Raw genomic sequence first — 23908 nt, 5'->3', positions numbered from 1 at the left:
AATGTCTTTTTTCTTTCTTTAATGAACAACCAGTCCCAAAGGAATCACTGAAGGGTGAAAGCAGACTCTACACTGAACCACAGAATCGTTTCAAAGCTAATTAGTAGCTACAAATGTGGAAAAGGAAATTTCGATGCAGTGTTTGTAGAGCAAGGAAAAAATGAATTGGCAGCCTGTGTACTATCCACCGCCAGACTACATCACCCAGCCCAGCCCTGTTCACGCTTTTATTCAACTGTTTGTTTGCCTAGCACGGCCTTCACCATACTCATGAAGTAACTGAAGAAAAGAGTGTGACATTCCTTTCTAATCATAAAATGTGCCTTTAAAATAGGCATCATTACATGAAGAAATGTATTCAAAAGCTGGACCAGGTGGTGAAATCAGAGCTGATTCTTTGCGCCTGGGCAGTTTGTAGCCACAGAGTCAGCGGAGCCCCAGCCAAAAATCACACCTATTGTCTCTTTTCAGAATGGATGAGTGAAAATCAAGTAAGAAGTTGAGAGATTTCTACGGGATCACAGCCCTTGGTCACAGTCCATGGTTTTATATTCCATCTCTGAGAGATGTTACTGGCCACTACACCACTTGAATTCATCTCCAAACCCGTATTAAGCATCTAAGGAAAACATCAGATGCGCACTGAGGATTTCTGAAACTATACAACTGATGATTGTGACGCATCTTCCTTCTCTTGTTCAGTAATTTTGCTTCCCATTGCTGATTGAACAAAATCATTAATTAGAATTTCCTCTCCCTTCTGCAAAGCCTAACCTAGAAACATCTTCTTTCCTAAACTCAACCCATATTATCCACTTGGAAAAAAGGAAGGTGCTAAAAGTAATTATATTAAATTTCATCCCATCAAATTTTATACTACTAGGTGAAATATATAGTGTTAAACAAATAAAATTCTAGCAAAAGCCGTGTATACAACAGAAAGGCAAGTGGAATTACTAAATCCCTTTTGGGGGGTGGCATAACTATTTATTTCTGGCAACACTGGCTGTGTATTGCATAAGCAAGAAGTCACTGTATGAACACTAGGAATCAATAAATACTTTACACACAATTTGACTCATCACAAGTTATTGAGCACTCACTAGCTGTATGGTACTAGGGAGAAAAAATTTATTAAGATGGTAGCAGAGACTGACAGTTACTACAGCATCCTTCTAACTCTTCTCCCAACAACATTTAGCTGGGGACATTGCTGCCCACAGTGAAAGACTGTATCTCCCACATTTTCTGTCTACTTGGGATGGCTGTGTTACTGGATGCTGGTCTTGGTTCCTTTTATTGGAAAATGGAATTAGAAATCAAGATCTTGATGGTAGATAGGTTCATTGCTACTGGAGTGTCATTGTCTCTAAAACTTCTCAGCTGACAAAGAAAGGAAATATGTGTTCATATGCTACATTATATAAACACATACTGATAAATATTTCAACATCTATCTATCTATGTCTATAATAAGTTAAACATAAGCTTATACTGATGTCTTCAACTGTAATCCATTACTATGTGGATCTAGCTCTGTCCCCTTAATTATCAGTAACCTCCGATTCCAACTGTGATCAATGTGGCTCCCAACATCTGATACCCATTTACCTAGTTGTTCGATTTCAGGGTAACACTCTGCCTCAGCCTCTTTTTTGCTGGATGTTGGGAAATAAATCCTTCATTACTGGAGACAGTATTTGCTTGTCAGCCCAGAGAAGGCACCAACAGGAATCTGGGAACAGATTTTTCTACTTTCCCACATTTTTCTGCCTCTTAGTATTTTTGGAACATCTCTCTCCTTTGTCTTGCCATTATGCTAAGATTTAGTGCTCTGTGTTAAAAAATACTATTTAATCGGGCGGCGCCTGTGGCTCAGTGAGCAGGGCGCCGGCCCCATATGCCGAGGGTGGCGGGTTCAAACCCAGCCCCGGCCAAACTGCAACCAAAAAATAGCCGGGCGTTGTGTTGGGCGCCTGTAGTCCCAGCTGCTCGGGAGGCTGAGGCAAGAGAATGGCGGAAGCCCAAGAGTTAGAGGTTGCTGTGAGCCGTGTGACGCCACGGCACTCTACCCGAGGGCGGTACAGTGAGACTCTGTCTCTACAAAAAAAAAAAAAAAAACACTATTTAATCAAGGCCCCTGAGCCACTGCCTTGATACATTGTTGAACTGAGGCCTCTTCTGTATAATGGGTATGGCATGGGTGTATAAATTTCTGCTGGTTTTTCTCTTCTTCATCTGTTATTTTATTTCAGGAGTGTCTCAACTAAGAATTTGTGAGGGTTGAGAAAAAATTATATTTCCTCCCCTTTACTGGTATTCCAGTCATACGTATGTCATACCTTTTGAAATTGCCCCAAAGTTTTCTTAAATATTTTGCGTCATTTTTTTAAATTTCAGATTAATGTGAGGGTAGAAACTATTAGTTTATGATGTAGTTGTGTCCTGCACCCTAAAAGTGTGCCATATACCCTTACATTGTGCTCATTAGGTGGGAGCACACCAATCCCTTTCCCATCCCCCTCCTCTCCCAACTTGAATTAAGTTTTTCCCATGTGTGAGTATGTATTAGTTCACCCACTGGCTTCATATTGAGGACATTGGATACTTGCTTTTCCATTCCTGAGATACTTTACTAAGAAGTTGTTACGTAAAGTCTCCCATCTTTTTTATGGCTAAATAGTATTCCTTGGTATATGCATACACAGTTTTTTAATCCATTCCTGGATTGATGGGCACTTGGGTTGTTTCCACATCTTGGTGATTGCAAATTGAGCTATGTTCAACAATCTAGTGCAAATGTCTTTATGATAATATGATTTTTTTTTTCTTCTGGGTAGAAGCCTCTGTAATTTTTTAATTCGTTCTCTTTGCATTTCAGTTTGAGAAGTTTCTATGACCTATTTTCAAGCCCACCGATCCTTTCTTCTGTTGTGTCAAGAGCACTAATGAGTCCATCGAAAGAGTTCTTCATTTCCGTGACAGTGTCTTTAAGGGTATTCTTTTCTTTTTATTCTTTCTTAATGTTTTCATCTCTGTTTACATTAATCTGTTTGTACATATCACCTACTTTTTATTAGAACACTTACTATACTAATAGTTGTTTTAAATTTCCTGTGTTATAATTTCACCATCTGTGATACATTCAAGTTTGCCTATGACTGCTATATCTCTCAGAATGTGTGTTCTTGCCTTTTTCATACCTTGTAAATTTTTGTTTGCTTAAAGCCAGATAGGTCATATCAGAACAAGATACATTGTTCTTTAATTTGAAAGTTTATGGTAAGTGGGCAAGAGCAGTGCTATGTTTAACATTTGCCGTAGCTATAGGTGCCAAGGGCTAAAAATTCCTCCAGGGTCCTTATTTTTGTCTCCCTTCATGATTTGGAGCTTCTGAAGTGCTCCACAGAATGTCCATGACTGGCAGCTCTTTGCTGTAATACCTATGCTGTTATTACACAGGAGTCCTGCTGGTGTGATTTATTATGTTATATGTGTGGTAGGGAGCATTCTTCAATCTTCTAATTAAATCTGAGTCATCTAATGGACCTAGCTCTCAGTGCTGTGACCTTCACAAGTATTTCTATACTGGTATATTTCTTCTCCCTGCCTTCCACTTGCTGTCTCATCTGTAGTATTTCCTACATATTTCCTTGAATCTCTAACCTAAATTTATTCTTTGCCTGCTATAGGCGAGACAAGAAGGCTGGAGCAGGCTAGAGTTCAATAGAGGCCTTTTCTTCACACGAGACAAAGCTCTGCCAAAGTCCTTTCCCTAAAGGTAGTCCTTTGTTATAGAGAAAAGTCTGGGTGTATTTCACAGGGTTACTTTTCCCTAGCCCCTCTAAAACCCTGAAGAGCTTGTTCAGAGATTCTCACTCTGAGAATCTGGTGAGTTGCCTACAGTTAAAGCCTGCAGCATTGTGCACCCCCTCCCCACCCCACCTCCACCTGGCCAAAAAAAAGAAAGAAAAAAACATGCTTAAAGACTCAAGGAATTTCTTGTCACACTCACATCCTCAGCCTCCAGCTATTTGGCAAAGTTGCCATTTAAGTTTTCCCACCAGTTAACAGCTCCAAAAATTTCTGTTCCAGGCAGGCCAGTCTTACCTGTGACTTTCCAGATGCACCTGTCTCTCCAGATTTCAATGTGCCAACTTGCCCTGTGACCTCAGTTCTGTAACACTCCTAAGAATTAAGTGATCAGTTCTAAGTATTTATAGCTTTTTCTTCTTGTAAGCTCTTTATATTTGTGGGTTTAAAATGAAAGCCAGACTCAAGGAGTTTCTCATCACACTCTTTCATCCTCAGCTTCTAGCAATTTGCCAAAATTGCCATTTAAGTTTTCCTACCAGTTAATGGCTCCAAAAATTTCTGTTCCAGGCAAGCCAGTCTTACCTGTGACTTTTTGGATGCACCTGTTTCTGCAGATTTCTGTGTGCCAACTTGCCCTGTGACCTCGGTTCTCTAACATTCGAAGAACTAAGTGATCAGTTCTAAGTATTTATAGCTTTTTCTTCTTCTAAGCTCTTTATAATTGTGAGCTTAAATTGGAAGCCTGTGGGGAATGGCCTGTGAGGTGGCAGGGCCCCCCCAGCCTGGGGAGGTATTCAGGGAATGAACCTCCCTTCCCCCGCCACCAGCTGCTTCTCTTTCTCCAACAACAAACATCCTTTTCCCCTACCAGAAGTCATATAGCCCACGCATACGTTCCTTATTATTGGCAAGCATACAGCGTTTCCTCCTTAAAGTTAATCTTTACTCCAGGTGTTAAGATTTACCTGTTCAAGATACTTTATAAATAAAGTTGTTTCCACAGTTTGGTGCCAGCTGGAGGCATCAGCTGCACCAGTCCTGCTGAGCCCATCTTTTGCCTCTTTTGTCTGTCCTTCTCATTTCCCACCATTAACCCTCAGGTTATTTCTCCTTCCCTGCACTGGTTCAAGAAAGAAGCCTAGTTTATTTCTTGTTTCCTTCTGCACTCCTGGCTTATTTTTTTTAATAGTGAGAACAGAATTAAGCACAGTGGATTTCCTACCAGCATTTGATCTGGGTGGGTCTCTCTACTGTCTGATCCATACCTGATATCATCAAATTCTACCACTAAAGTCATTGTACATTGTTTCACATGCTGAAAATTTGGTTTTGTTAACTTGTGCTAATTATTTTTATTGGAACCACTGAAATGAAATCCACTTTTTAACTAAAAGAATCTACCTAGAAAAGAAATTGACTAGTGGGTTAATTTGTAGCAGGGTAACTATCTTTCACAAAGAAAAATTATTCTATCCTTTGACTCTAATTTTCTCAACCAACAAGTGAAAATCTGCACAAATACTTGAACTGCTGATCTAAGATCATCTGTTTCAATCTAGAAATGAAAGAAATATTTAATATAACCCTTTCTTTTAGTAGAGTGGGATAAATTTTTTTTCTTTTTTTTTTTTTATTGTTGGAGATTCATTGAGGGTACAATAAGCCAGGTTACACTGATTGCATTTATAAGGTAAAGTCTCTCTTGCAGTCATGTCTTGCCCCCAGAAGGTGTGGCACGCGGGGGCAAGACATGATTGCAAGAGGGACTTTACCTAACAATTGCAATCAGTGTAACTGGCTTATTGTACCCTCAATGAATCCCCAACAATAAAAAAAAAAAAAAAAAAAAAAGAAAGTGTGGCACGCACCTACAACCCACCCCTCTCCCTCCTTCCCTCTCTCTGCTTTTCCTTCCCCCCCCATGACCTTAATTGTCATTAATTGTCCTCATATCAAAATTGAGTACATAAGATTCATGCTTCTCCATTCTTGTGATGTTTTACTAAGAATAATGTCTTCCACTTCCATCCAGGTTAATACGAAGGATCAGCCACAACTATACTGGGTCTCACTCTGTTTCATCTATACTTTACAAGAAGTGAAAATAAGAAAATAGAAGTTATCGTTTGTGGTGTGGCTTCAGTGATGACTATGAACCAGACGAGCAGCAACCTAGTGCCCCCTGTACTCTACATTATGTTAAAATTTTACGCAAATTGGCAAGCGAACTCCCAATGCCCATTTTTATCTTTGTTTTACAGGTAAGAATATTGAAGCATAAAGAAATAATGTATTCATGGTCACTAACCTATTGAAATATTATAGAAACAATGTACTTTAAGGATATTACACTGATTCTGTTGTATCTATTATATTGTCTATTCTACAGTATCAACATTGATAATATTGTATATTTTATTATATATTATTATTTATAGTATTGATGTTTGTACTTAGAGTTTTCAGATTTAACAAACAAATACAGAGTATCCAGTTACATCTGAATTTCACAAAAACAGCATTTTTTAAAGTATGTCTCAAACACTGCAAGGGATATACTTATATTAAAAATTATTTGTTACTCGGGAGGCTGACGCAAGACAATCCCTTAAGTTTAGGAGTTGGAGGTTGCTGTGAGCTGTGTGAGGCCACGGCACTCTACCAAGGGCCATAAAGTGAGACTCTGTCTCTACAAAAAAAAAAAAAAAAAAAAAAAATTATTTGTTGTTTTTATGAAATTTAAATTTAACAGAGTTTTCTGTATTTTACCTGGCAGCCCTATTTTTACTTGGTTGTTTATCTCCATGTTATAGATGAGAAAATTGAAGCAAAAAGTCTCGCAGAGCTATTACAGGAAAAGTAATGCACTCAAGAGGTCACGTTGATTGTATTTGTCAGTTGAAGGTGAGTCAGGGAGAAATATCATAATGTTACTTTTCTAGTGCAGGTTAAACTTTCTGAGGAGAAAAGGCTATAACTTCACAGACTCTCTGTCTCTCTGAGGTGTTTCTGACAGTTCTCACTTAGATGACTGTTTTCTTACCTCTCTAGAGACTGTTCTCTGCCCCTTTCTCTGCCCAAAGGTTCTCTAGCACCTCAGGCATTTGCCAGCAGGGCAAACCTGCCACAAAGTAGAAATGTCAGAAAGATAATGTCCCAAGTGCAATGCTCCGCTGGGGGAGAGAAAGCCCAGCTCCTCCTCTCATAGTCACCAGACTCCACCAGTCTCTGGTGATAACCTTAATATCCTCCCCTCTTCCCTCTCTTTTTCCCTCCCTCACTTCCTCACTTGGGCCTTCTGAGAACATTAACCAAAACCTGTTTCCAAATCACAGTGCTTGCACAGACAATCAAACAAGGCATTGGTCTAAATAAAACAGAAGGAGAGACTCAAGGAGGCTGTTTTCCAACAGACATCTCTGCTTCACCAAGATCTTGAAAAGTGGAAAGATTCTCACTGCTCTCTTGATAAGAAAGCATAGTTTATAGCAAACCGGTTTCATAGAGAGCAGAGACAGCAATATCACTGTTCTTCCAAGATGGCTTATTGGGATTTTAGGTTCCAAGTAGTGACAACTGATAGAAAATAAGGGTCGCCCATAGCAGCCTTGGCTCCCTCACCCTTTGTGTTTTCCGTACCACTTTCTTGCTGGCGCCCTGTCTCCTGTTCTGGTTTTCCTTTATTGTAACAGATTCAGTCTTTAGTTTCAATAAAATATTGATATGCTGTTCTAGAAGGGCGGCCTCAACTTTTCATACTTTCTTTGAATTATGTGGCCATTTTTGGCAGGCCACTGTAGGGCTGCTGCTTTCTCAGAATGACCTCTTTTATGCCTCCTCCAGGAATGCAGTTAATGTGCCTTCCAATTTCATGGCACTGTTACTTTTATTGACATTTATCCTGGAAGCCAAAGAAAGTTACACGATCTCACTAATGACATAGTTACCCAGTGAATTTGTACAGGACATAAATATTCATTAGAACTCAGTCCGTGTCTTTCTGAAAGTTAACCAGATAAGGTCAATAAGAATTCATGTCGGAAATTTGTTCATTTGAACCAAATAATGAATCCATTTGTCATAATCATTAACATGGAGAAGCAATTATAATGGAGTGGAATAAATGTTTTCTTTTTATCAAATTTGTATTTGCTTACAGTTTATTGTACCCCTACCAATTATTACATAAATTATCATTTATATAATAATTACCAAAAATGCACTATGTTATGCACAAGAAATTTTATACTTTTTCAGAGTTTATAATCCATTAAGCTTTTGGATAAACCTCTACCAAATGGAAATCTCCATTCCTTTATAAATGATTAGGGGAGACATGATTTCTCTATTTAAAATTTTCCAGTTTCAGAAGCATTAAGGAGTCATTTTTATAGACTTCCCAGTATTTCATGAGGGGAAAGGATGATTTTGAAATGCCCTATTGAAGGAATGTCAGGAGCATTATGATATCTAATAAAACAATGTTGAAAACTAGGTACTTTTTAACAAAAGACATTTTCCTCTCTTTGAATAATTTATACCTTATGCCTTTCCATTGTAACATTTTTAAACAGTTTTAAAGACTCAAATACCTCTAGCTATAGCTTGAACAGTTCTGTCTCTCTCTCCCTTTCCCTGTCTAAAAAGCAAAATATGCACCTGACAGTTGTGAACACTAGATCATGCCACTTAAAAATGATTCTGTATTTCTGTATTTTTGCCATTAATAACTACTTTTGAGAAAATAAAATATGTGTTAAAGCTTTTAAGCAAAGCCTGTTCAATCCTGTTTCAAGTAAAAAAAAAAAGTATTTGGGTGAAATAAAGACATTTAGCTGATTCGGAAGAGGGCGATGATTTTCAAGCCCAGAATCATGCAGAATCAAGACAGCTATCACATGCACAATCAAATGGAAATTTGAGGGAAGAATAAGATTTCTTAAGTGGCAGATATTTGTTATCTCTATTATGGTTTCAGAATTTCTCTCTCTATTTCCATTGTATTGCACCTGAGTTTTACCGTGCCTCAAGGGAATCCTGGTCCCTATTCCCCGCAGAATATCTGGGTAATTTTCTAGGAAAAAAAATCAAGGAGACTGATTTCAGCTCCTCTTCAACCCAAACTGTATCCCCTAGTTTCCACACCCTGTCACATATGCAGGGGAATGAAAACCTCTATTTTCAATGTTATAAAAATTAGTTACTTTCTCTGTACAAGGTCCTTGCAACATATATTAATGTGAATATTAATTACCCTGTTAATCACATGGTGTTCTTGACATTGGAAAAGCTGATTGAATTTTATTTCCCCATTCAATTCAATGAGGCCATGAGATATTCCCAGATGGTGTAGACACCGCCAGTGCATCAGAGAATTTCGCCCTTTCTTCCGAGTCATTAGTGGTCTGCCCTCCACTCAGGGTTACATTACCAGCACTGCCATAATTAGACTGCCTCCAATTAGCCACCTGACAGCTAAATTACACACTTGTGCTAGAAGACATAAAATTATGTAGGTTGTTGCTTTAGGGGGCGATAGGGGCTCCAAGGGAGGGCTGTTTGTAGATTTCCTGGGAAGAATCACTCCAAGTGGTACAAAAATGGTCCTTTCTTTTTTAAAAATTTCAGATTAAACGCCTGTGGCTCAGTGAGTAGGGCGCCCGCCCCATATGCCGAGGGTGGCGGGTTCAAACCCAGCCCCGGCCAAACTGCAACAACAAAAAAAAATAGCCGGGCGTTGTGGCGGGCGCCTGTAGTCCCAGCTGCTCGGGAGGCTGAGGCAAGAGAATCGCGTAAGCCCAGGAGTTGGAGGTTGCTGTGAGCTGTGTGATGCCACGGCACTCTACCAAGGGCCATAAAGTGAGACTCTGTCTCTGCAAAAAAAAAAAGGAAAGATATCTTTTTGAATAAACTTTTTTAGAGGTTTTTTTTGTTGTTGTTATTGTTTTTAGATAGACTCTTGGTTTGTCACCCTCAGTAGAGTGCTGTGGTGTCATAGCTCACAACCTCAAACTCTTGGGCTTAAGCAATCCTCTTGCCTCAGCCTCTTGAGTAGCTGGGACTTCAGGCACCTGCCATAACACTCAGCTAGTTTTTCCTATTTTTAGTAAGACGGGGTCTCACTCTTGCTCAGGCGGGTCTCCAATTCCTGAGCTCTAGCAATCCATCTAGTTTGGTCTCCCAGAGTGTGAGGATTATAGGAATGAGCCACCACGCCTGGCCTGTTTTAAAGGATTTTTAAATTCACAGAAAAGTTGAAGGGAAAACACAGAGTTCTCCAAAATCCCTCCCCCCACCTGAGTCAGCCTCCCCGGTGATCAACACCCCACACAGAATGACACATTTGTTACAATACAGTGAATAAACTTATACCGACACATCATTGTCAAAGTCCATAGTTTACACAGGGTTTGCTTTTGATGTTGTACTTTCTCTGGGTTTTGACAAATGTACAGTGACATGTATCCACCCTTGTAAACCACACACTGCCCTAAAAATCCTCTGTGCTCTGCCTAATCATCCTTCCCTTCCCTGCAGCCACTGGCATCCATTGAAACTATTACTGTCTCATAGTTTGGGCTTTTTTAGAATGAGTGTCCCACAGTCAAAATCATACAGTACGTGGCCTTTTCTAATTGGCTTCTTTCACATAGTAAGGTGCACTTAAGTTTCCTTCAGGTATTTTCATGGCTTAATAGATCATTTCTTTTTGTGTGGAATAATATTCCACTGTCTGGAGATAACACAGTTTATTTATCCATCCACCTAGGTCATCTTGGTTGCTTCCAAGCTTGGGCCCTTATGAATAAAGCTGCTATAAATAGTTATGTGCAAGTTTCTTACAACCATAACTTCTTTCCTTCAATGGGGGAAAATATCTTAAATCAAAGATATGATGGAAAACTGGAAATGTGTGGCCGCAGCACCCATCAGGTAACATTAATGTCCTATATAAAAGATTCTCTGTGAATACCTTTGATGTAGAGTGTGCAAGTCCATTCTGAATAGTTCTATCCACTTTCTTATACGTAACACAATTGCTGCACAGAAGCCTACACTTGAAAATTTTATCATTCATATTCAGTCTTTTGGTTAGTGTTTTTATTTCACTTTCTTTTATTTTTATTTATCTTTTTTTTTAATTTTGGGTTAGTATAAGGATACATACGATTAAGTTACATTATCTGCATTTGTAAGATAAAGTCCAAAGTCTCAAGTAGTTTGGTCCTTTACTTGCAGTTTAGGACATACCAAGCTATTTGCTGAAGGAGAATGTTAGAATGTTTCATTCCCTCTGCCAGGAACACTGGTGCCTTGACTCTTCCCACAGCTACAACCTCAACCTCCAGGTCTCAGCTTCAATGCCTCATTTCCAGAAAAGTTGTCTTTAGAATTCTTTAGGACCCAGCAAACCCCACACACTCTATTATCATTTATAAACATCCCCTGTTTACTTATTCATAGAAGTAAATTGAGTTTAGTAAAAATAATAATAATAATAATAAGTAAAATCCTTTCTAAAATACATATTTAGATTCTGCCTAAATATTTATTTCCAATGAGACTTAAAATAATATAACCACCAACGTGACTACTTAAATCTCAATGATGTATCAAACACAAATAATGTAACTTAATTACATTAACGTAATTAACGTAACAAATCTCACTACACGTATACTGATGTAGGAAGACAAATTTGCCAACCATCCTGTATTCACCAGGAGAGCTGGGAAATTCATTAAAATATTGAAATATGCCTGCACTGGTTGTGCTGGTTACACGGTTAGTAAACAGCTCTTGCCCTAAAACTTGCCCTCCAAAATCCCCAGCTCCCTGAATGCTACAGTCCTCTCAGGGATGCCTCAGCCTTCCTTCCCTATAATCCTGCACCTCAAGAGCTAATATTTAGGGACCTTGATTTGACTTAGAAACAATATCCTTTTAGATTGACAGATTCCAATACTTTTCAATGTGGGTGAAAGTTAGAGCAGGCTGGCATTCCCCCTGAAATCTACGGAGTTTCAGCTCCCCCACTGTAAAGCAAGCCTGAGGTGGCCAAGGGGGGTGGAATATGCAGCGCAGTAGATGAGAAAACACCCTGGGAAATGCATAGAATCAGCAGCTCAGATATAAGAATATCAATGAAACTAGAAAGCGATTGATAATTGCCCCTGCAGATACTCCACAGCTTCAGGCACCTTGATCTACAGACTGTGACTTTCCTCATTAAATTCTTCCCCAAGTATTCTTTGATCTGTAGCTTAGTACACCCCATACCTCAGCCTGATATCTTTCTTCCTTGAACAAAGAACTGCCTGTTTAATTGAAACATGAAGCTGTTACCTTTTCAGTTTTTGCCTTGTGTAGACTTGCCCCCAATTTCCTAATAAACAGCCTTAGATACTGGGCTCAGGATGACACCACGGGTCAGAGCACTGTGTGTGTGTAAATTTCACATGGCTTTCTCTCCCTTTGTGTGCCCGATCCCAGCCTTTGGGCAAGGGCCCTGTGCAGGGGGAGCCCCAGTCCTCTATGTTGTGACTTGGTTCTTAGGTTGTAACATTTCAACTTCCCCAAATCTCCTTTTCTGGGCTCCATCACTGGTTCTCTCTCCTCAGGACCATGGAGGGCCATCCTTTGACTCACCCACCCCGAATCATGCCCAAAATACTTCTACAAAATTCTTCCAGTTGGCAGCACCCTAGGTTACCAGATAGACATTCTCAGGGCTCACACGTGCTGTTCACAGGCTAACCCTCCTCCTGTGTGATCTCCCTGCCAGAGCAATCCTGCCCTCTCATGTGAACACACAGGCCTGCAAACATCCCTGGGTGCAGCAGTAATCACTTGTCTGTGCAGGACAAACAGTGGGAACACTCTGCAGAATAAGCATAGCAGCCCCACAGGAGGGACCCGTCTCTCTAGCAAAAGTTATCCATCAGTTAGAGGATGACTTAGCTCCCCTTCTATTACCCAGAGAAGACACAAGTCAGAGCCAGTGAATAACTGCCAATAACAGTGGTTTCCATACTTTGCTGCACGTTGGAATCACCTGGGAAGCTTGTGTATGTTCCAATTTTCAAGTCACACTCCAGATGGTTTCCATCAGAATATTTGGGGATCAGATTCAGCTGGGGATATTTTCTAAAGGATCACTAGCTGTTTTCATCATACAAGTACATCAACTATACCTCTTTAACCCAATTAATCTTTAAATTAGTGTATCATAATTGAGAGTTCACTCATGCAACAAATATTTCCTAAGATGGTATGTGTGTGTGTGATTTTTTAGTCTAGTTACTGCTCTGGAGAAAGGGAGAAGAAATAAGCAGAGTGCTGAATCTTTATCTTCTGAATAGGGAGGGAACAAAGTCTAAAACTGGTAAAGCTAGAAACACTGGTATAAATTTGTTATTTAAGAATAAAATGAGATACATAAAAGTATTTAAGTATAAGTCTTCATTAATAGAAGGAAATATGGACCCCAAAGGCAATCACAGTAATAACAAAAATTAGCAAATAGTATTTGATTAAATTAAAAAAAAAAAAAAACCTTTGGCATAGCCAAGAAAATGATCAATAGGGTGAACAGACAACCTACAGAATGGAAGAAAATATTTGCATTCTATACATCAGATAAAGAACTGATAATCAGAATCTCTAAGGAACTTAAAGAAATCAACAAGAAATGAATCCAACAACCCCATTATAAAAGTGGGCAAAAGACATGAATAGAAGCTTTTCAGAAGAAGATAGACTAATGGCCAATAAACATATAAAAAAATTCTCAACATTTCTAAACTTCATGTAAATGCATATCAAAACCCCAATGAGATATCATCTAACTGTAGTGAGAATGGCATTTATCAAAAAGTCCTGAAACAACAGATGCTAGCATGGATATGAAGAGAAGGAACAACTTAGACACTGTTGGAGGGACTGGAAACTAGGACAACCCCTGTGGAAAATGGTATGGAGACACATCAAAGAACAAAAGTAGACCTAATATTTGATCCTGTAATTCCACTGTTTGGTATTTACCCAGGGGAAAAAATGTCATTTTATCAAAAAGACATGTGCACTCAAAAGTTTACTGCAGCACAATTCACAATTTCAGAGATGTGGAATCAACCCAAGTGCCCATGAACCACATATGTATTGATAAACTTTGGTATATGTGTCCCATGGAGCACTACTCAACCATTTCCAAAAAGATGAACAAATACTTTTTGTAACAACCTCAGTGGAACTGGAGACCATCCTTCTAAGTGAAGTATCACAAGAATGGAAAAACAAACACTACATTCACTCATTATTAAATTAGAACTAATTGATCAACACCCATGTGCACATATGGTATTAAAACTCAATGGAAACCAAGCAGGTGGGAAGGTGGAGGATAGGACACCTAACGTGAGTTACAAGTATACCAAGTACAATCCACACCATCTTAGTGAATGGTATACTTGTATCTCTGACTTAATCTTCACAAAAGAAATTCATAGAATCAAAACATGTGTGTCCTTGTCATATTCTGGAGGAAAAAAAAAAATGTAAGCAACAAAAAAGGAGCCAAAGTAACCAAAGCAATTCTAAGCAGAAAGAATCAAGTCGGAGGCATCGTGTGACTTGACCTCAAATTATACTATAACACTGTAATAACCAAAATAACATGGTATTGGTGTAAATATTGAAACATAAATCAGTGGAACATAATACAGAACCCAGAAACAACAAAGCCATATATGCATTCAACTGATTTGGGGCAAAGTTAACAGAAAAATACACTGGGGAAAGGATATCATTTTTCAATAAATGATGCTGGGAAAACTGGAATACTATAAGCAAAAGAATGAAACTGGACCTATATCTGTCATCATATACAAATACCAACTGAAGATGAATCAATGATTTAAATGTAAGAACAAATACTATAAAATTTCTAAAGTAAGACCTAAAGAAAATTCTTTGGGACATTGTTCTAGGCAAAGAATTCATGACCAAGACTACCTCAAAAACACAAGCAACAAAAACCAAAAATAAATAAACAAGACTTAACTAAAAAGCCTTTGCATAGCCAAGGAAATAATCAATAGAGTGAACAGACAACCTACATAATGAGAGAAAAGATTTGCAAACTATACATCTGAAAGGGGACTAATATCCATAATTTACAAGGAATTCTGGCAACTTATATAAATAACCCCATTAAAGGCTGGCAAAGTATAGGAATAAACATTTTCAAAAGAAGATGTACAAAGGCCAACAAGCAAATGAAAAAATGCTCAACTGCCAGGCACGGTGGCTCATGCATATAATCCTAGCACTCTGGGAGGCTGAAGCAGGAGGTTCACTTGAGCTCAGGAGTTCAAGACTAACCTGACCAAGAGTGAGACTCCATCTCTACTAAAAATAGAAAAAACATTAACCAGGAATTATGGTGGGTACCTTATACTAATTAGGAGGCTGAGGCAGAGGATTGCTTGAACCCAGGAGTTTGAGATTGCCGTGAGCTAGGCTACTATCATGGCACTCTAGCCTAGACAACAAAGTAGTGAGATTCTGCCTCCAAAAAACGGTCAACATTCTTAGAAGAAAAAATGCTCAATATCCCCAATCATCAGAGAAATGCAAATTAAAACCACAATCAATAAAATACTATCTTATAACAGAATGGCTACATAGCTATTATCAAAATGTCAAAAAAACAATACGTGCTGGCAAGAATGTGGAGAATGGGGAACAATTTGCATGTTGTTGATGGAAATGTAAATGAGTACCATCTTGGTAGGAAAACAGTATGAAGAATATCTCAAAGAAATAAAAATAGATCTACCACTCAATCCAGCAATCTCACTGCTAGGTATCTGTCCAAAGGAAAAGAAATAATTATCATATCAAAGAGATACCTGCACTGTTAGGTTTAGCACAGCAGCAACACTAGTCACAATAGCAAAGAAATTGAATCAACCTAAGTGATTTGAGGAAATCAAAGAAATGGAATCAACCTAAGTGATTTGAAGAAATTTGCAATTTCTTTATTGCATAAAGAAAATGTGGCTATATACTCCATGGGATACTACTCAGCCATAAAAAGGAATGAAATCATGTCTTCTGCAGCAACATGAATGGAACTGAAGGCCATCAGGTGACTTACAAGTGGGAGCTAAATAATGTGTACATATGGACACAGAGTGTAGTTGATGAAGACTCAGAAGGCTGGGCCAGCGAGATCATCAGGAAGGGATAAGGGATGAGAAATCACTTGAGGGGTACAATGTACACTGTTCAAGTGATGGTTCACTAAAAGCCTAGATTTTACCACTATTCACTATGCCCCTGTAACAAAAGTAGACTTGTACCCCCCTTACATTCATACAAATAAGCAAAAAATAACCACTGCAGTGACAATAGTGATTAAGTTTAAAACCAAATATTTAAGTAAATAATAATAGCTAACACTATACAGCATCTCCTGTGCACCACTGTAATTGCTTAACATGTAATGACTCATTTAAAGTTCACAACAATTTTATATAGGAGATACAATTATTATGGGGATTTTGCAGCCTAGAAAATTAAGAACCAGAAAGTTTAAGAAATTTTCTTGAAATCACACAGCCAATAAGTGGAAGAGTTGGGGTCTGAACCCAGGCATTATACAACAGCTTTCTGTGCCCATAACCAATTCACTATATTGGCATCTGAATAACCATGGCTTTACTCTTCGAAGTTGTTTGCTAATGGATTAATAAGATGAGAAATTATTTCAGAGCCCAGAGATCGTAAACATGGTCAATCCAATATACTTTAGTGAGAGGCAGGACATAGAAAAAAAATGTTGATTCAATAAAAGCAGAGTAGTAGAAGGAGTTAGAACTCCAAGGTATCCCAGTAAAAAAACATTTAAATTAGGTAGACTAAGAATACAGACCTCTTGGATTTGAGATAAAGATGGTGCCTCAACCAGCAACAGTGTGGTAGAAAGAAGCTACACAGAGAAATGCAAAAACAACTCACTAGGAAGAAAACAAATAACTCCATTTAAAAAAATGGTCAATGAACCTGAACAGACATTTCTCAAAAGAAGACAAATAGCCAAAAGGTTTGTGAAAAAAAATGCTCAACATCACGATCAGAGAAATACAAATTAAAACTACAATGAGGTAAGACTTCACATCTGTTAGAATGACTGTTATCCAAAAGACAGAAAACAAGTATTGTACACTGTTGTTGGGAATATAAATTAGTACAGCCAAAAATAGAACTAGACTATGATCCAGAAATCCCCTTGCTGGGTATTAAGGATATGAAATCATTATGTCATAGAGATATCTGCATTCTCAGGTTTCTTGCAGCACTAATCACAGTAGCCAAGAGATAGAATCAAACCAAATCGACAGATGGATAAAGAAAATACGGTATGTCTGTACAATGGAATACTATTCAGCTTTACAAAGAAAGAAATGTTCTCATTTGCAACAACATGAATGAACCTGGAGGACATTATAAAATAAGCCAGGCACCAAAAAACAAATATCTGGTGATCTCACTTACATGTAGAATCTAAAAAATAAGTCTAACTCAGAGAAATAGAAAATAAAATGGTGATAAGCAGAGGGTTTGAGTGTATTGGAGAAGGATACAAACTTGGGGGTATTGGTCAAAAGATATAAAATTTCAGTCAGGAGAAATAAGTCTAAGAGAGCTATTGTGCATCTTGGTGACTACAATTAATAACGATTTAATGTATATTTGAAAATTGCTAAGGGAAATGGATTCTAAGTATTCTCCCCATCAAAATATAAGTATGTAAGGCAATGCATAGGTGCAGTAACACAGTCCAGCTATTCTGTGATGTATACAATGTATGCCGAAACGTCCTGTTGCATGTCATAAATATGTACAATTTTTACTTCTCAGTCAAAAAATACATTTAAAAAGTCCACTCAAAAATATGATAATTAACACGTACCCTAATTGAACAAAATGGAATTCTTTATCTACTCTGTAATTGCCAGCCATGCTTATTTGAAAAATAGACCATACTGTGACAATTTCTTATTAAATGAAAAATGGGTCTCTTTACAAAAAGTGTTCTGGAAAATTTTATCAACTTGTCTCTGTATTATAAATATGGATTCAGCTATGGAAAAAAAAGCTGTTTTACTCTGAAATTTGCAAAATAAAGTCCCAGCATCAGTGATACTTTAACACAGTGGAATTTTAGCAACCAGATAGTTATAACTCACTTCTGCCAATGTAAGCTGACTTTAGATTATCAATGTTAAAGTGTATCAATCACCTTATGAATAAATAACACAATTATTAAACGTAATTTGAACATTTTCCCCTACTTGACATTTTACCAAAGCAGCTTCATAACAGCCAAATCAACTAATATATGTTTCAATGTGTTTTTTTTTTTTTTCTTAATTTACACCTTCCTCTTGACTCCAATGAAGCAGAGAAAGAGTGGAAGTTCTACTGGTATTGCGGAAGGGACAGCAGTTAACGCTGTGTCCATTATATGACAGGCACATTACTCTCTTCACAAACATGCCTAAGAAGTCAATGTTGTAATCCCTGTTTTATAGACTGTTCCATCAAGGCCAAGGGGCGTAGATAACCCAAGCTAAGAAAGCTTAGGGTCACCTTCCAGTCTGGCAAGAGAAAGTGACAGCTAGAACTTCCAGGCATTGGTGCCAGGCAGGGTTGTTCTGGAGATTACATTGTGACAGAGGTCCCTCTGGCTCATGACATTTGAGTGCTTTCTATCCTAATTCTACAAATTCATTATGGAAACAAACAAAAGAATCCCAAAACTTCTCTTCCCCACTTCCCTGTTGGAGCTTTCCATCCTTCGTTCCCACCCATAGGTTAGGTTTGACGGCACAGCCCAGTACCCAGAGAGAGTAGAGAGGCTGAAATTCAGAGCCCAACTCCAGCTGGAGCAGATGAAACACCAAACAAAATCAGAAAAGCTTGGGTTCAAAGCCATTATTTTCCTACCATGATAACTTGTATCACATTCTGTCTTAATTTTCTGTTTACTAGTGAATTTCTTCTATCAGACAATAAATAAAGGTAGGGATTGAGTCTTTCATTTGTGTAGAAAGTAGGAGCTCATGTGTTTGGTGAAGGAATAAATGGGTAGTTTTGCCCCCAAAAATAACTCCGCAGATTTAGGGGGATATGGACTTCAAACTATGACATCTTACAAATAGAGGTGAGCAGCAGATGGGAGGCAAAAGTGACTAACACACAGTCTCACTTATTAATACACCCAGACCATGACAAGCAGTCTTACTTACGTTCATTGTTCGTTTTATGTAGAATCATGTAGGATAATAGTGACCCATATGTGTGCCATTATCTACACTAGGGCGTCTCTCTGTATCTGTATCTCACACATGTCAATACAGTATAACCTTCAAAGTTGACCACCTCCCTACATTGACTACCCCTTAAGTTGACCTAACTTCATAGACCAGACATGAACCACTTACACGTATCAGTACAAAAAGCCTAATTCCTTATGTTGACCATCTCCGTATGTTCACCGATTTGATACAGTCCCTTCATTGATCAACTTACAGAGCTTCCACCTTATATACACACTCACGCAGACGCATGAGGGCAAATGTGAAAATAGGAGCATTTTTGAACCACATTTTTTCACACTATAATCATTTGCTTTCCTCATAACAACAGGACAGCTGAGAGACAGTAACTATATATATCATATTTTCCCCCAGCATCTAGAGTACTACACTTGTTCAAATATCAATTATAGAATATTTTATTAAGCCGCAAATCGTTTTCTTTCTTTAGCAAGTTGATTGATTATTTTCAAATAGTTTCAAACCACCTGTCAATAGAAAAGGTCATCCTTTTAAATTATTCAAAATGGAGACACAGTGGGGGTGCAGTAAAGGGAGAGCAGAGAGAGGGAAAGAGAGAGTGGGGTGAGGTCTTGGTGTTTGCCACACCTTTTGGGGGCAAGACATGATTGCAAGAGGGGCTTTACCTAACAAATGCAATCAGTGTAACCTGTTTTTTTGTACCCTCAATGAATCCCCAATAATAAATTAAAAAAATAATTATAGAACTTCATTGCACTAAAAATTGCACTTGGGCTCTGGAAAAATGCTGAAAAGGGGTAATGCTGTTTTTGGAACCCTCCACCTCCCTCTCCCCATTCATGTCCCAGCTCTTAGCACCCACTCCATTGCCCACTCTGGGAGTTTTTATGGGTGCTTTCCAGCTCCTCAATGCAATCTCATGCATCAATGCCAAGCAACCCTCCCACCTAAATAACTCTAATATTTCTTTTTTTTTTTGTAGAGACAGAGTCTCACTGTACCACCCTCGGGTAGAGTGCCATGACGTCACACGGCTCACAGCAACCTCTAACTCTTGGGCTTATGCGATTCTCTTGCCTCAGCCTCCCGAGCAGCTGGGACTACAGGCGCCCGCCACAATGCCCGGCTATTTTTTGGTTGCAATTTGGCCGGGGCTGGGTTTGAACCCGCCACCCTCGGCATATGGGGCCAGCGCCCTACTCACTGAGCCACAGGCGCCGCCCAATAACTCTAATATTTCAAATTGAAGGACAAGACAGTCTAGATTACTACTTCTTAAATGTGTCCCAAAGATGCTCACATGTGAATGACTAAAAGAAAATCATAAAATTTCCATTGACTACCTTCTATTCAATAAATCAATAGATCATAATATTCTACAAAATGACTTCTAATTTGAACAAATATACATTTTCCTCCATGGGACTCAGAACAACTATTTTCATCCTGAATGGGAAAAAAAATGCATGCATAAAAATCTTTATATTTTTATTTGGCTTTACTTCAAATATAGATAGATAAAGATTAAAATAACAGAAGTAGATAGGTATAAACCTAGGTATAGATACAGGTATAGGTTACCATCACCCTACAGCTGCAGTCCCCAAACTTCAGGCTGTGGACTAGTAACCAGGCTGTGGCCTGTTGGGAGCCGGGCAGCAACAGGAGGTGGGCAGTGGGTGAACAAGCTAAGCTTCAACTGTATTCCAGCCACTCCCCATTTGCTCACATCATTGCCCGAGCTCCACCTCCTACCAGGTAAGTTGTGGCATTCAATTCTCATAGGAGGAGAAACCCTACTGTGAACTGCTCATGGGAAAGATTTAGGCTGCACGTTCCTTATGAGAATCTAATGCCTGCTGAGCTGAGGTGGAGCTGAGGTAGCGATGCTCATGCTGGGGAGCACCTGCAAGTACAGATTGTCATTAACGGGGAGGTCTGACTGCATAGAGACTGCTGGCAGGTTCATATCAAAACCCTATCAGTGAGTGTCAAGTGACTATTAAGCTGCATCTGGTGGCAGGCTTCAAAGCAACAACCCACTTCAGGTGTCACTGTCTCCCATCTAGATGGGACCGTCTACATGCAGGAAATCAAGCTCAGGGCTACTACTGATTCTGCATTATGGTGAGTTGTATAATTATTTCATTATCCAATATAGTAATACATATGTGGCTATACAAATAAAGTACGCAAGAAATGTAATGTCACCACCCCCCCCCCAAACCAGCCCCCAACCTGGTCCATGGAAAAAATGTCTTCCCTAAAACTAGTCCCTGGAACCAAAAAGGTTGGGAAACACTGCCCTCCAGCATTTTATATAAGGACTGACTTCTCCTTACTCTTCTTGAAACGAAACTCTCCTTTTCATAGGCTCTCTGCCCTTAACTTGTGTAGTATCAGAAAAATGTTTTGCCTGAAGGAATGATAACAGCATTGCCCCTTTTCACCATTTGTCCACAGCCCAAGTGCAATTTTTGGTGCAATGAAGTTCTATAATTTGTCAGCAAAGTTTATTATTTATTGATTGATTGATTGATTGATTGCAGTTTTTGGCTGGGGCTGGGTTTCAACCTGCCACCTCCAGTATATGGGGCCGGTGCCCCACTCCTTTGAGCCACAGGTGCCGCCCAGCAAAGTTTATTTTAAAATCAGCTTCAAGGAGAAAAGGATGTTTTCATCAAAGGAATTTTAAGCAGCATGAAAAATAAAAGTCAGTCATTGAGATTGATAAACAATTGTGAGAAGCTACTTGGGTAATATGGAGAATACTTGCTGTTTAAACCACACCTAGTACTACAGGCATAAGCATTAGAGTATTGCATGTGTCCGAACAGTTCCAGAACTCTATCATTTTTAGCTGTCTACTCGTTCTAACCTGTCTACTCACTATGAGTAAGGCCAGCTCCAAAAAATTCTAAAATATTGAAAAGGCATGGCTATTGATATCCAAATATTAGGGGAAAAAAGAAATGTTTTTCTTGCATATTTTAAAGCAGCAAGCCAAACATGTAGTAGTTTTAGATAGGAGATTGCGTTTGCAAACATGTAGTTGTGATTGAGATTTTCGTTTTGTATCTCTTTGTAAAAATGCAGATGGATTATCGTCCACGGTCACTGAGTTCTGTTTCCATAGATGCGGTTTCAGTTACCAGGAACAGATTGTGTACTTAATTACTTTGTTAATATCATTCAATCATTTTTTAAATATCTCACACCTACACATTGCCACCTATTAATGTAATGGTAATATTTCTTCTGCTTTAAACTATTTTGAGTTTCCAATGGCATTTTTTAAAAATGTGTACCTACATTGTGAGTCTGAAAACCTATTAATTTAACTCAGCATGCTGAGTTGGCCTCCAAAGAAACTCCCAAGCCAGAATTAAATGAATATGTTGTCCCCTTAATATCCAGAGATGTGTTAACCAGGTAGCAAGGTATTTCCTTTTTTGAAATTTCAAAAAGCTTTAGAAAATCTGGGAGAAAAATGTTTTGCCTGAATGAATGATAAAAGAGGTAATTTTTTTGGACTTAACAGTGAAGGACTATGGCTAGGAGAAAGTTCAGGAGTAAGGTATGTGTGAAAATTCTGTTTTTCTTTCACAGTAAACCAGTAAGTTATTGAAGATCATGTCTTGAATTATTGCATTTCTCACAATTATGTTTTAAATCTATTCATACTTAATATGTAATTAAATATTACAATTTACAATTGTAAATTTAATGTTATATATGAGTTGCTGATGTTTTCATTCAAACTGAGTACACACTGAATCTTAAAAAATGACAGTGATGAACACTGAACTCAGTGAATATACGTGTTATTTAGAGGATGTGTTGAGATTTCTCAAGTGGCATTAAAAATAATGTGTGCAGGCTCAGTGCCTGTAGCTCAGCAGCTAGGACACCAGCCACATACACTGGACCTGGTGGGTTCAAGCCTGGCCAAGGCCTGCCAAACAATAATGACAACTACAATCAAAAAATAGCTGGGTGTTGTGGCCGCCACCTGTAGTCCCAGCTACTTGGGAGGCTGAGGCAAGAGAATCTCTTAAGCCCAAGAGTTGGAGGTTGCTGTGAGCTGTGACGCCATGGCACTCTACCAAGGATGACATAGTGAGACTCTGTCTCAAATAATAATAATAATAATAATAATAATAATGCATAGATTGCAACCCTGAAAGTTCATTATGTGCAGTTAATTCAGTTCAGTAAGTAATTCAATTAATGCACTTTAGATACTACTGGAGGGCAAATAGTCAAAAAAATTTTACTCTCATTGATCTTATATCCTATTAAGGGAGACAACAAATAAATAACCAATGTAATAAACAATTACGTAGGTTGTTAGAAACTTAAAAATGCCATGAGACAAAAGAAAAAGTAGAGAACAAAATAAGGGGCAATTTTAGTGACAGTGGCATGGGTCACTGTCAAGTTGCAGTATTAAAAAGGAAGGTCAAGGTAGGCCTCATTGAGAAGGTGACATTTGAACAAAGGCTTAAGGAATTGAGAGGGCTGGCCAAGTAGATGGCTGAGGCAAGAGCATTCCAGCCAGAAGCAGCAGCTAGGACTTTTATCCTAAGGCGAGAGGATGCCTGATAGGTTCAAGGAAGAGTGAGGGGCAGGGATAGCTCTCTGGAATAGTGGAAGCAAGGAAAGAGACAAAGGAAATCAGGTCACAGAGGTGACGAGGAAGGAGGTAGGCAGAGACATATGAC

This window comes from Nycticebus coucang, chromosome 23, assembly GCF_027406575.1.
Source record: "Nycticebus coucang isolate mNycCou1 chromosome 23, mNycCou1.pri, whole genome shotgun sequence".
In the NCBI taxonomy this organism is placed as follows: Eukaryota; Metazoa; Chordata; class Mammalia; order Primates; family Lorisidae; genus Nycticebus; species Nycticebus coucang.
Note: the sequence above shows the minus strand (reverse complement) of the source record.